Consider the following 13988-nt stretch of genomic DNA (forward strand, 5'->3'; position numbering starts at 1 on the left):
CCCTGTCAGATGTGGAGCGATGGGATTTCAGGGTCCCAATAAGTTATGGAATGTGCTTCTGCCACTTGTCTCTGAATGGACAATAAACCAAACCGTCTCCATTATGGACAATGAGCCTCCTTGTGAGAGAGGAAAGATGTTCAGGGAGAATGAGACGAGTCTGCCAACAGAAATAAAAGATGGAGGACATGGAGCACTTTGCAAAAAAATGTGGAAGCTTTCAAACGAAAGAGAGAATATTATCTCTGTGAGACATCAATCATCCAGGAGCCTCTTTCTTTTTGCTACAAGAACTAATTTCAGCATGAATTAGAAGCTTCACATTCCAGAATGCTTTATTTCTTCCCTTGTGAAAAACATGTTAAATGGTTGTTCTGAAGTGAAGAGATTTAATATGTCTTACAGTTCTAGTTAAATCTGATCTAGCCTCAGGAAATCTGACAACAAACTAAGGGAGTAAAGTAGATTCTTGGCTTTCTATGATTTTCTCTTTCGCATCGATCATTTTATTTTTTAAGTATTCAAAACAGTTTGAATGTCTCCCATACAATAATCCCTTTTATTACGTTATTTTTGGACTTTAAAACAATAAATGTTGGAACATGGAGTAGATTGATTCAAGTCATTGGTGTTCTGCTCAACTGTTGACAGTTTTACCTAAAAGCACTGACACTTTTCAAACTGTGCCTAAGCAACAGAAAGCGAAATTATCTTTTTCTTGAATATTGGGGTGCTACCAGTTAGCATCACGAATACTTTGACCATGGCCATAACTCATTTTCAAAAAGAAGAATTTATAAAAAACAAAGAAATTCAGTTTCCCTGTTGTTTTCTTCATGGGGGGACTTATCAGTGAGATTTCACAGTAAATGCTGCTAACAGGTTAAGACAACAGCCAGCTGAAGATGGAAAGAGGAGTGAAGGAAAGTTTGTAGTGGGATCCTTTTGGGAACAAATTGGCCGTGTTAGGGGAGTTTCTGTTAAGTGTTGGAGAGTTAAATATACTGTTTAGTGGCAACTGCAGCTGACTCGTCTTAATGGAAACAAAGTGAGCAATGCATGACAAGCTTCTTTATCAGCACAAAATATGGTTGAGACGGCATTTTGTCCGACAACAAAAGGCAGAACATGTGAGTGTGCCCAAACTGAACAGTTAGGTCAGCCATCATTTCAGGGAAACTGTCGATACTTGGCGAGGTGCTCAGTGAGGTCAGTATTTTGCTCTCTTGTTTTGGAGCACACTTTGTCATGGGCTCTTGTGTCTTGCCAATGGCACACAGCCGCATGCAACCCAATACCTGTATGGCATGTGTCAGGAAAGAAGTCAGCTTTTGATTTAAAGCCAGTCCTGATTTCTAAGCCTTTTACAGCCTTTTTTCTTGCCAGCAGCAATAGTGTGGATATTAAAGGATGTTGGTTTTATAGCGAGATTTTTAGGATTATTGGTGTTATTATTTTTCATACAACAATTCTCTCATATTTGTGTGTCTTTTGTCGCTTAAACTCCTCCGCATCATAAAAGTCACACAGGAGAATTCTGCTGCCGGTGTTGCTCCCGTATGACTGTGGGCAGGAGAGACCAAACCTACACCACTCTGCTCCCTTTTTTATACTTTTTCTTTCCAGTTCTTGTCACATCTCAAAGTGTCTCTCCTGATTGTATCACACATTTGGTAATTGGTTGCCACCTTTATAGGTGAGTAGACATACGGTATAGTGTCATATTATGACTGCAAGTATGGACAGGTAACATGCTTATGCCAAGTTAGATTGAATTTCAGCTACTGCTGCAGTGTATTACATCTGTTAGAAATAAAAAATGGTTGCCACATTAAGGAAAATCTTATGCTTTGACTGATTGAATGTGATGATTGTTTCCACTCATTATTTTCCCTCAAGGTACGTAAACGTAGCACCGAGGCAATGCAACTTCTACCTTCTACTTCTCCCCATGTGAGGTTCTACTGTTTGCCTTTACTTTTTTCAATCTTTTTTCTTTTCTTAAATCCAAGGCCATATTTGAGTTTTTTTCAGTTATCACCAATTACCGTGCCACCCGTCAACCCCCAAATCGCTTCGCTACTTTTAACAGCTATGTCTAATAGTTTAAACCAACTGCAACAAACTATCCATTTCTCCCTTTGAGGTTGGTTTCAATCTTGAAATATGAAGTTGGAGCATATTTAGTGATGGAAACCACCAGAAGTGCTAAAAATACCTCTGCCAGTCTGGTAGCCACGAGGCTCCATCACACACTCATTACCACACGACCTGAGGTTGGGAGGAGAGGAGAGAGGAGGGGATGTGGTCAGGAGAGAGAGGCATATAGCATGTGCGTGTGTGTGTGCTTGTGCTTGTGCGTGTGCATGTGTGCGTGTGTGTGTGTGTGTGTGTGTGTGTGTGTGTGTGTGTGTGTGTGTGTGTGTGTGTGTGTGTGTGTGTGTGTGTGTGTGTGTTGAAAGGGTTAGCAGCAGAAAGGAAGGGAGAGAGAAAGTATAGTATAGGATTGTGGTGAAAAGAGGAAAAGAGAAGTGGAGAGTGAAAGAAAGGAAGAGGGAAAGAGGCATATGAGGTGTGTGTGTGTGTGTGTGTGTGTGTGTGTGTGTGTGTGTGTGTGTGTGTGTGTGTGTGTGTGTGTGTGTGTGTGTGTGTGTGTGTGTGTGTGTGTGTGTGTCTGTCTGTGTCTGCACAGAGTCAAGAGTGGTTGTGGTCAGATACATTAGTATTATATGATATTTCCTATGGTCTCCTGGCATTTCTGAATGACGGCACATATTACAGCCTACTGTGCTATTATTGAAATCTTGCATCACATCATTTCTGAAGAATTTGCCGTTTCTTTGTCTGGACAAATCTCTTTTTATATGACCCCCCCCCCCCCCTCCTCCCCCCCCCCTCCTCCTCCTCCCCCCCTGATCCCTCCTTTCCTCCCCTATCCTCTGCTGTCTCTCTCGTTCCCTCCGTCCTCCACACTTCCAGCCACCTTCCTCGTCTCCTCGCTCATCTGATTTATTCCCCTGTTTCTCTCCATCCATCCGTCCGTCTGTCTGGTGTTCTCTGTTCCAGCTGCCGAGTCCCTCCAGGACCATCAATCCTTCTCCTCAACCCATACCTGGCCCTGATTCAGCACACACGCACACGCACATACACACACACACACACACACATTAGATGTCTACACATGTGCAAATGCAAAGCCATGTGCACGTATGCAGACACATGTATGTATGCAAGAACAAGCACGAGATATACAAGAATACGCACACACACACACATCAGGAAGCCAGAGGGGCAATCTGATCCTTCAGTCGACCTTGGAGTGAATCACGCAAATGAAACTTCCAGCTTTGGGTCAGAATCTGAAATCAAGACTAACAAGGTGATCTGTGGCTCAGCGGGCTGAGGCCGCGTGCTGGCAGCAACGTTGGTTTAAGCTCGGCTCGCGAATACGTACACTGTTGAAAATAGACTGTAGATGTGCAGATGACCGCATCTGGATTTGAAGGAAGCGAGAGATAGGAAAGTTCACGAAGTTATTTGGAGCCGTTTAATCAGTTTCTATATGTTTTATATTCAGCAATTATTAAGTTGCATGTGGGTGTACTGGGGATTTGAAGTGTTACGTTTGCTTGCTTGTTGGTTTTACAAAGACACAGTTAAAATAACATGTGCAAGAATATGAATTCAACATTAGAAGACATAATAAAACTAGAGATTAGATTAGATACATTTTCCACAATACATATTATTTATATAGGGTCCTAAATGTAGGAGCCCACTAATTACTGCCTCCTCAACCACAAAATGGCCAATCGGGGACCAAACCATATGTTGCTGTTCTAGAAGTTATATCTAGAGTTATAGAAGCAAATTGACATTTTCAGGTTTGTTATTGTTGGTGGTTCTGTGGTAGGACATGGCGGGCGGTCAAGGTCTGATTCTGACACAACGGCCTTGTCAACCTCCATCATACTTTAAGCAGATTGATTGGTGTGTTTGATGGAGGAGGGAGGGGAAGTTGTGTGTCTAAATATGATGGAGAGCAGGCCCCCGTGACAAATATGATATGCTGCTGTATTTGCCGATGGAAATCTGTTTCTTTGTTGAACGTAGATCAGCTGCTGCAGCAGCTGCCGTGAGGAGGCATCCCTTGTTGCGTAAATTCAAAACCCTTCGCTGCTCACAAGGAAGTCACACCTCTTCTCCATTCTCAGTCATTCAAGGTGACACAAAGCAGGTTAGAGCTTAAAGCAAATTTGCATTTACTACAATCACTTTAGCTTAAAGCGCAGAGAGCCAGACCTCCAGCTGTGCTGCACGCGCTCATTCATCCCTCTTCTCAGGAATTTAGAAGTGTGAATTATTGTATTTGGACATTTGAACAGCCAAATGCAGGGAGTTGTCTGGGTAAACAGTATCACAGGTTTTGGTCCATATACAGGTCAAAGAGTGCAGAGCAGCCCAATGCAAACACATGACATCAGCATACAGAGAAAGAGAGAGAGAGAGAGAGAGAGAGAGAGAGAGAGAGACATGGACGTACAGAAACCAGTGTTGAGAGAGACTGAGAGATGACGTGTGAGACAAGCAGGAGAAAGAGAAAAAGAGAGGCTGCAACAATAAATAGGCCAAATTAAGTGAAAGAGACAGTAAGAAAAAAGTGAATTTGAAAACAAAGGTAAAGTATATGGATATGTTTCTTGGGTGGCCAACCGCTGGACGATGTGTATACACTTTACAGTCCCTGATTTACTTACTGGCAGATGTGATAATGATGAGAGAAAGGGAAAGATGAGGAGTGAAACAAAGGAGGGAGGGCACATGCAGGACCGGGTGTTGATGCGTGAAGAGGAGAGGAGACGAGATGGGAGGATAAGATGAGTAGAGTCAAGGTGATTGTATGCATTATTGTAAATCCTAATATCGAAGAGAAGAGACAGAAAGGCAAAAATACTGGAGAGATATATGGAGACAAAAAGAAAAAAAAGTGTAGAGTAAATGAACGAGGAGAGGACAGGAGTTGTACATTTAGTTATTGTGGAGAAGAACTTGACTTAGCAGCTGTTTAAACATCATAGTAATTCACAGTTTATTGTGTGTCTGTATATGTGCTTCGTTATTAATAGAGCCGCATTGTAGAGATTAGAGAATTCAATCCAATCTTATTCCAGGTGAAAAATAGCCTAAAATATGTGATGCTGTCAAATATAGTCAAAGCTAGTTTGGTCTGTAACATGTGATTTGTTTTTACAATATTTCGACATTTACTGTTTTCAACTGAAATAATTCAAACAAGAATTCTTCGGAAGAAGTTGAGTAGTATAAAGTTTAGGATATATTCTTAAATAACATTTCTTCCTTTGGTGGCTTCTTTATGGAAAAATACAGTCATTCATTTTCCTTGATTTCATGCACAGCATGCTATTGCATATTTTAAGAATAAAAGAAAATGCATAAGTATAAAAACATACTGCATGAACTAGTCATTTTGTGGAAACAGCATATTCTAAAGAAAAATATATTTTTATGGACTATCGTAACCTATGACTTCTAGATCTATGAAGGCCCAGAGAGACAGAATAGACAAATAACTGTGTCTATTCTGAGCAATTGACCACTTAAATTAAAGGTTAACATATTGTTGTGTTTTATATAGTTTTAGGAGGAAAATCTGTAGTATGCATGCCTCTCATTAAATATAAATGAAAGTATTTGCCTTTTTGACTGCTGTGTAGTGTATTATCAATGACTTTGATTTTGTTATCATGTATTAAAACGCCGAGCAATGATTCAAGTAGTCAAATGCTTTTACAGCTGTTCAAATAGAGGGTTTTTTGCATCTGTCTTATTAGTAATGTGTTAGTTTTGGTCAACTCTATTTAGACAAAAGCATGTCTGCAGCGTCAATTCCATTTGCTTTTGATTCATAAGCTGCTGGTTACTTTCAGTCTAAAATAAGCTTGTTCTACAGAAACAGCCATCATTTATTCTGGTAAGTGTTCGCTCATCTCTGTCTCTCCCTGCCCCTCTCTCTGCCTCGCTCTCTGTTCCTCCAGCAAAGTTTGCTCATCTCTCCAGAGACCCACCTGATGTTTTTGACAGAAGGTGAGCAAAAGAGAAGAGACACGATGTACTCTCAAGAATGTCGTCCTAACCTTGCCATACCACGTCCTACACACACACAAACTCATCACATGTCTCTCTCGCAGGCACATTTGTGAGTACATTCCACTGTCTCGCTTCACTCTTTAAACCTTAATGCTGACACTCACCCAAACCACTATACGACAGAATTTTTGCTCTTGTGCTGAATTTCAAACCGCAACAAGTGGCTGAACATACCTACAGACGCACTCACCTAGAAACACAAAACATAAACTTTGTGTATGCACGTCACCTCCCCAGCTGGAAAACTAGTTAGACGTTGAACATACACTCAAATGCACACAACAAATCACAAACATTTTACCCATTGCGAACACATGCTCGGTGAATAACCATCTGTTACGTTCAAAAATTGCATCTGCAAGGAGGTCACACTACTGAACCTGCCTGACTTTGTCAAGATTGTCTGATTATCATCAACAGAGAAAATGAGACTGTAAGAGAAATTGCAAATGAGATACATACCGAGGAAGAGACAGGGAGAAACACTAAGGTCAACACTAAACACTAAAGACAATGAAATTAACAGGTGAAGAAGGAAAAAGATGCAAAAGATGGAGAAATAAACCACTTCTTGTATCGAACTATGTTTTTTCAGTTAAAAGAGCCAATTTTGCATTGCACTCCTTAAACATTATAAGACTCACTATGGACAGTTGCAACTTGACCACGTTCAGTTAGAGATTTTGGGCATCTTATGCTATTAGCGGCTTATGTAGCCTCGAGCTGCTAGCCTCAAACAGAGACGAGGAGCGGGCCACAGAGGTCTCGAATGTTTACTTATTTTTAAATCCACACCCCGAGATTTTTTCATTTTCAAACTTGACATTCTTGACTTTAAGTGCCATTACATTTAACATGTTTGCGCCGCTCCCTCTGTGGCCACAAAAGGCTTTATACAACTTATTTGCACATATGCAGTAGCACTCCTCAAGACAGGTTATGATGTGTGAAATTGGTGAAGCTCCCCTTTAAATATCAGTCAGCTCAGATCACCTCAATTTCAGTCATCTCTTGGAATGTTCTTACTTCGTAAACAATAACATGCTGGCAGCAAATGTCGAGCTATTTCATCACAGAATTATTCTTTTGATAATAATATATAATCCTATTTTTTGGCTTAAACATACTGTGACAGCCCCCGGGGTGGACAGGGGGTTTCACGACAACACTGACCAATAAACACAACCAGTCGGCAGATAAACGGTTCAAGTGAGGTTTTTACTGAAGGTAGAGAGTGGAAAGAGGTAGGATAGACACTCAATAACACAATGTCCGCTTTCCAGAGGGATGGTCGGTGTCCAATTCCACGGTTCGGTGCACAACGGGTATTCCTCAGACGGTCCAGGGCGCGGGCAGGAGCAGGGTAGTCGTACAGGCCGGGGTCGTGAGCCGGGCGGGTAGTCAGACGTTCCAGGGTGATCCAGGGGTAAGGCAGTCTTCTCCAAGGGTTTCGCTGATTAGGCTACTTCTTCTTCTTCTTCTTCTTCCTCTTCTACTCCTACTCTCTCCCGGTTTCCTGTTTCCTGGGCCCTTTTGTAGTCCCCTCCTCCTCCTCTGATAGGGTGTGGTCGCTCCCTCGTCTCTCCTCCTCAGGTGTTGCTTGTTGGGCTGATGGTGGTTTGGCGCTCTTTTCCATTCCCTGACATGGGGGCTCCGCCTCCATGTCAGGCAATATCGTCCCTCTATCACTACCCCTCTGGGGTTGCCCCTCCGGCTGCCACATACCCCCCCCCTTAAATCCGACCTGGGGGGAGGACTGCTCCAGGAACCTAGGGCGTCCCGTCTTGACAGGGCGTCCGCGTTTCCATGAGCGGCCCCGGATCTGTGGACAACAGAGAAAGCATACGGCTGAAGGGATAAAAACCAGCGGGTGACCCTGGCGTTATTGTCTTTCGTTCTGGACATCCATACCAGGGGGGCGTGGTCCGTGACCAGGGTAAAGTGCCGTCCCAGCAGATAGTATTTCAATTCCCCCAGAGCCCATTTGATGGCCAAACATTCCTTCTCGACCGTGGCGTATCTTGTTTCTCTAGGTAATAGTTTTCTGCTTACGTATGTGATTGGGTGCTCCTCTCCATCCCTCAGCTGGGACAGGACGGCACCCACCCCGGTCTCGGAGGCATCCGTCTGTACCACCAACGGTTGGGTAAAGTCCGGGGTCACCAGCACTGGTTCGGAACAAAGTGCTTCCTTCAGCTTCTCGAAGGCGTCCTCGGTCTCTGCCGTCCAGACGATCCGATCTGGCAGCCGGTTTTTGGTTAGGTCCGTCAGGGGCGCTGCAAGGGCCGAGAACTGGGGAACAAAACGTCGGTAGTAGCTAGCTAGCCCAATGAATGCTCGTACCTGTTTCTTTGTGCGGGGGCGGGGCCACTCCCGGATCGCCTCGACTTTCCCTACCTGGGGCTTGACGCAGCCGCGGCCGATGGTGTACCCCAGGTAGTCAGCTTCCCGGAGGCCGAGGCGACATTTCTTGGGGTTGGCTGTCAGCCCCGCCCCTCGCAGAGCTTTCAGGACTGCTTCCAGTCTTTGGAGGTGAGCCCCCCATTCCTCCCCGTGTACGACGATGTCGTCCAGATAGGCTGCCGCGTATTCTCGATGGGGACGAAGTACCTGGTCCATCAGTCTCTGGTACGTGGGGGGGGCTCCGTGGAGACCGAACGGCAGCCTCTTATAGTGGTACAGGCCCATGGGAGTAGTGAAGGCCGTTTTTTCCCTGTCTTCGGGGGCCACTGCCACTTGCCAGTAGCCTTTAGTCAAGTCGAGGGTGGTTATGTATCTGGCCCTCCCGATGCGCTCTATCATTTCGTCCACCCTGGGCATCGGGTAGGCATCAAATTTCGAGATGGCGTTGAGCTGTCTAAAATCATTGCAGAATCTGACTGAGCCATCTGGTTTCGGAACCAACACTATAGGGCTGCACCACTCGCTAGTCGAGGGTTCGATGATGTCTGCCTCCAGCATACTCTGTACCTCTCTCTCTATCGCCCCCCGGCGGGCTTCGGGGATGCGGTACGGCCTTAGTTTTACCTTCTTCCCGGGCTCGGTGATTATCCGGTGTTGCACCAGTGTGGTGTATCCGGGGTCCGGGGAGAACACGTCTCGGAACCGATCCACCATTTCCCGGACGTCCTGCTTCTGCCGGGGGGTCAACTCTTCTCCCACGGGTACCTCGACTGGCTCCGTTTTTCCTGGGGGTGTAGAGAGAGAGAAACAGAGCATGGCATCCCTACTCACCCATTTCTTGAGAAGGTTAACATGATAAATCTTCGTCGGGTGCCTTCGACCTGGTTGCCTGACTCGGTAGTTTACCGGCCCCAATCTTTCCATAACTTCATAAGGTCCCCTCCATCGGGCTAAAAACTTACATTCCGCCGTGGGCACCAGGACCAACACCCGATCCCCTGGGTTAAACACTCGGGGTTGTGTTCCCCGGTTGTACACGCGGGCTTGGGCCGCCTGTGCATCGGCCATGTGTTCTCGGACTATGGGCCAGAGTGATGCCATCCTCACCCTCATCTCCTCGACGTGGTCCACCATGGTGCGGTAGGGGGAGGGTTGGTGTTCCCAGGCTTCCTTGGCCAGGTCGAGTAGTCCCCGGGGTCGTCGACCGTACAGGAGCTCGAAGGGCGAGAATCCTGTAGACGCCTGGGGCACCTCTCTGATGGAGAACATAAGGAATGGCAGCAGTTGGTCCCAATTCTTACCGTCCTGGTCCATGGTCTTTTTCAGCATTTTTTCCAGTGTCTGGTTGAATCTCTCTACTAGGCCGTCCGTTTGGGGGTGATACACCGACGTCCTCAGTTGTGTCACCTTCAGCATGCCACACAGGTCCTTCATGATCCTAGACATGAACGGGGTCCCTTGGTCGGTGAGAATCTCCTCCGGTATTCCGACCCTGGAAAACAACATCACAAGCTCCCTTGCTATGCCCTTGGTGGCCATGGAGCGTAGGGGGATGGCTTCGGGATACCGGGTGGCGTAATCAACAATAACCAGGATGTACCTGTGTCCCCTGTTGGTCTTGGGTAGTGGCCCCACTAGGTTCATCCCGATCCTGCTGAAGGGGACGGTGATGATCGGCAGGGGCACCAGCGGGTTTCTGTGATGGGGTTGTGGGGCCACTTGTTGACATTCGGGGCAGCTCCGGCAGTAATCTTCTACGGCTTTTTTTATTCCGGGCCAGTGGAACCTGGCCCTCACCCTTTCCAGGGTTTTCTCCACTCCTAGATGGGCCCCTAGGAGATGGGAGTGGGCTAACTGTAGGACAGAGGGTATAAAAGGACGTGGCACCAGTAACAACCTGAGGGGGGCCCCGTCCCTCATTACTACCTGGTATAGGAGCCCGTTATATATGGAGAAATGTGTGGGAGGGAGGTCTCTTACCCCGTCCAGTGGTCGTCCGTCTACGGCGGCCACCTGCCGAAGGGCGTTGGCTAGGTTGGGGTCCTCCAACTGGGCCGTCCCAAACCTCCCTGTGAGGGGCCCGGGTAAGATGGGCTCCTCCGGGTCCTGGGGAAACAGCCCGGCCAGCTCCTCTTCGTCGAGGGAGGGGGTATCTGCTTCCTCGGGGATGGGCGGCGCCTCTCCTTCGGGCTCACTGGGGCTGGAGGGTCCGTCGTTCTCGATGGCTGTGGCATAGACGTCATCGGGGTTGGGTTGGGTGGCCTCCACCAACGCCCGGGCCACGGCACTGGCGACTCCTTCCGATAGGGGAGAGGTGGAGATCTCCTCCCCCAGCCCACAGATGGCTTTCTTTTTGTACTTTCGGGGAGGGGTCGTACCTTGTTTCACCACCAGGCTGCGCCAAAGCTCCTGGAACACGGGCAGGTCTCGGCCGACGAGCACCTCTACGGGGAGTCCTTCCACGACTCCTGCAGTGCCGATGTATCTACCCCTCGTCGTGTAGATCTCTAGGGCGGTGGTGGGGTATTCGCGGGTCTCCCCATGGATGCACGTGACCGCTCGGGTGCCTGTTAGGAGCGGGTACTGAGCATACGTGGGTCTCACCAATGTAATGGCGCTCCCGGAGTCCACCATCGCTGAGGCGTCGCGGCCGTTGACTTTGACAGGGGTGAGGGGCATGTGGTCCTCGTGAGTGGCCCAGCATCCTGTAATCAAGCCGCATGGGCGACTCCCCTCACTGGCCGTGGGCATGGGTGCGTCCTGGCGGTGAGGGCATTCCCAGGCGATGTGCCCGATCTCGCCGCAGTTGTAGCACCTCCTCTCTTCCTGTCCAAACGCCGGCCGACGTCGGGGAAAGCCTGGGGGGAAGGAGGGAGACACATATTTATTTTCCTCAGTTTTAATTTTTTCTTTGCGGGTGGGCCCCTCTAATTTCTGGGTTCTTCCCCCACGCACTAAAGCTTGTGCTGCTTGGTAACCCTCCATTATTTCCACCAGGTCCTCGATGTTGCGGGGGTTTCTCTGGCCTGCCAATTTTTTTGCCTCATACGGGAGTGATCTGATGTATTTGTCCATGACCACGCGATCGGTGGGCGACACCTCTGTTGGCTCTGCGTGTAGCCAGGCCGTCGTAATCCTTTTGATCTCATGCATCTGGGCTCGCGGAGAAAGTGAGGCGTCATATGACCATTCATGAAATCGTTGGGCCTTTAAGAACAGCGTGACCCCGCATCGCTGTAACGCTTCCGCTTTCAAAACCAGGAAGTCAACTTTTCCAGCGCGCTCTAAGTCCTGATACGTTACTTGCGTTTCATTGATCAAAAAGGGGGCTATTAACTCTGCCCAGTGATCTTCTGGCCATTTTTCGCGGAGTGCCGTTGTCTGGAATATTTGAAAAAAAACTTCAACATCGTCAGCTGCCGTTTGTTTGAGAATGACGCGCGCTGGATTGGCTTTCTCCACGGTATGTTGCTCCTGTTGGTTTTGTAACATGCCCTTGATTTCGCTTTGCATGGCATCCGCGCGTTCTGTTTGCAATTCCATATATTTCTCCATTTGTATTTGCTGTTGGTATTGTTGTTGCTGCTGGGATTGGAGGATTTGCATTTGTAATTGCATGGCTTGTTCGTGGCGCTTTTGGGTTTCTTGGTTGCTAGCGATTAGCCCCGCTAGCAGCTCTTGAAATGGCACCGGGGTGGCCATGCTTACTGGGTCGGTTGGTCTATCGGTCAGCGTTGCCAGAACCGGGTTGTGCCCACATTCTCCACCAAGTTGTGACAGCCCCCGGGGTGGACAGGGGGTTTCACGACAACACTGACCAATAAACACAACCAGTCGGCAGATAAACGGTTCAAGTGAGGTTTTTACTGAAGGTAGAGAGTGGAAAGAGGTAGGATAGACACTCAATAACACAATGTCCGCTTTCCAGAGGGATGGTCGGTGTCCAATTCCACGGTTCGGTGCACAACGGGTATTCCTCAGACGGTCCAGGGCGCGGGCAGGAGCAGGGTAGTCGTACAGGCCGGGGTCGTGAGCCGGGCGGGTAGTCAGACGTTCCAGGGTGATCCAGGGGTAAGGCAGTCTTCTCCAAGGGTTTCGCTGATTAGGCTACTTCTTCTTCTTCTTCTTCTTCCTCTTCTACTCCTACTCTCTCCCGGTTTCCTGTTTCCTGGGCCCTTTTGTAGTCCCCTCCTCCTCCTCTGATAGGGTGTGGTCGCTCCCTCGTCTCTCCTCCTCAGGTGTTGCTTGTTGGGCTGATGGTGGTTTGGCGCTCTTTTCCATTCCCTGACATGGGGGCTCCGCCTCCATGTCAGGCAATATCGTCCCTCTATCACTACCCCTCTGGGGTTGCCCCTCCGGCTGCCACAATACATATAGTGGTTTTTACAGTGGAGAGTGGACTTGCTGCTTGTTTCTTAAACCTGTATCCAACCAGTTACTGTCGTGCAGAATAAACTACCTTAAGATAATAAACTATCCAGTGGAAGTGGTGGTAAAAAGGAGAATGATGGCCAAAATATCATCCCTGATGGAGAACTTCTCCGGGTTGGAGGACACTAACAGCTCCTTCAGTGACAGGCTGCTTCACCCATGTCTCTTGTTCATACACTATCCACTCTGCTGCTGTAATCCTGCAAAACGTCCCCGCTGTGGGACTAATAAAGTATTATCTTATCTTATCCTTGCACACCGTATATGACTGATAACCTGCCCATTCAAGTATATTTTATCAGACTGCAAGGATGTCTATACATGGCTGTGGCAGCAAAGTGGAATTTGAGAGCATTTCATTGCACAACGGCTTGTTTGCTTCCATAGTAAAAACCCAGCCAAAGCAAGGAGAGGTTCAAAACTCCCACGCACCGCTGAGGCTGATTGTAGAGTCATACAGGCAGTCTATCTTCCAGAAAGACGATGTAAGATGGACTTCCTAGAGTCGTTTGAGAGCCAACGGTGTTTGTAGGAAGCTGCCAATTCCATGGATTTCGGATCAGATTAACAGACATCCAGACTCCAAGGGAAACAAAACTCTGCTGTGATGAGGTGACACTTCCAGTCCCTCAGTGCCAGGCCAAAGAAAACTCGGCAGAATGGGAGAGGAAGTGGAGGAGATATACACAGTAAAGAGACAGGTAGGTTGGAAGGAAGGTAGGAAAGTAGACGGATGCACGGTTTGACTGATCCGTCTCTCAGATCGCTGTGGAATCTTTTTTATGGCAGCAATATCATTGAAAAGGAGCTCAGTCATGGGGAAAAAGCTCTGGGTTGACAGATATTATATAACAAATGATGTACAGCGCTGCAATCGACACAACCACAGGTAGCCATCACTCATTTGCATGTTTGGTCGATCTCCTCCGTATGGGCAGACAACACGAGTGTTCATCTGAAGTACTGCAGCTCCTCCACTTTTAGGG

This window comes from Melanostigma gelatinosum (assembly GCF_949748355.1).
Source record: "Melanostigma gelatinosum genome assembly, chromosome: 9".
Taxonomy (NCBI): domain Eukaryota; kingdom Metazoa; phylum Chordata; class Actinopteri; order Perciformes; family Zoarcidae; genus Melanostigma; species Melanostigma gelatinosum.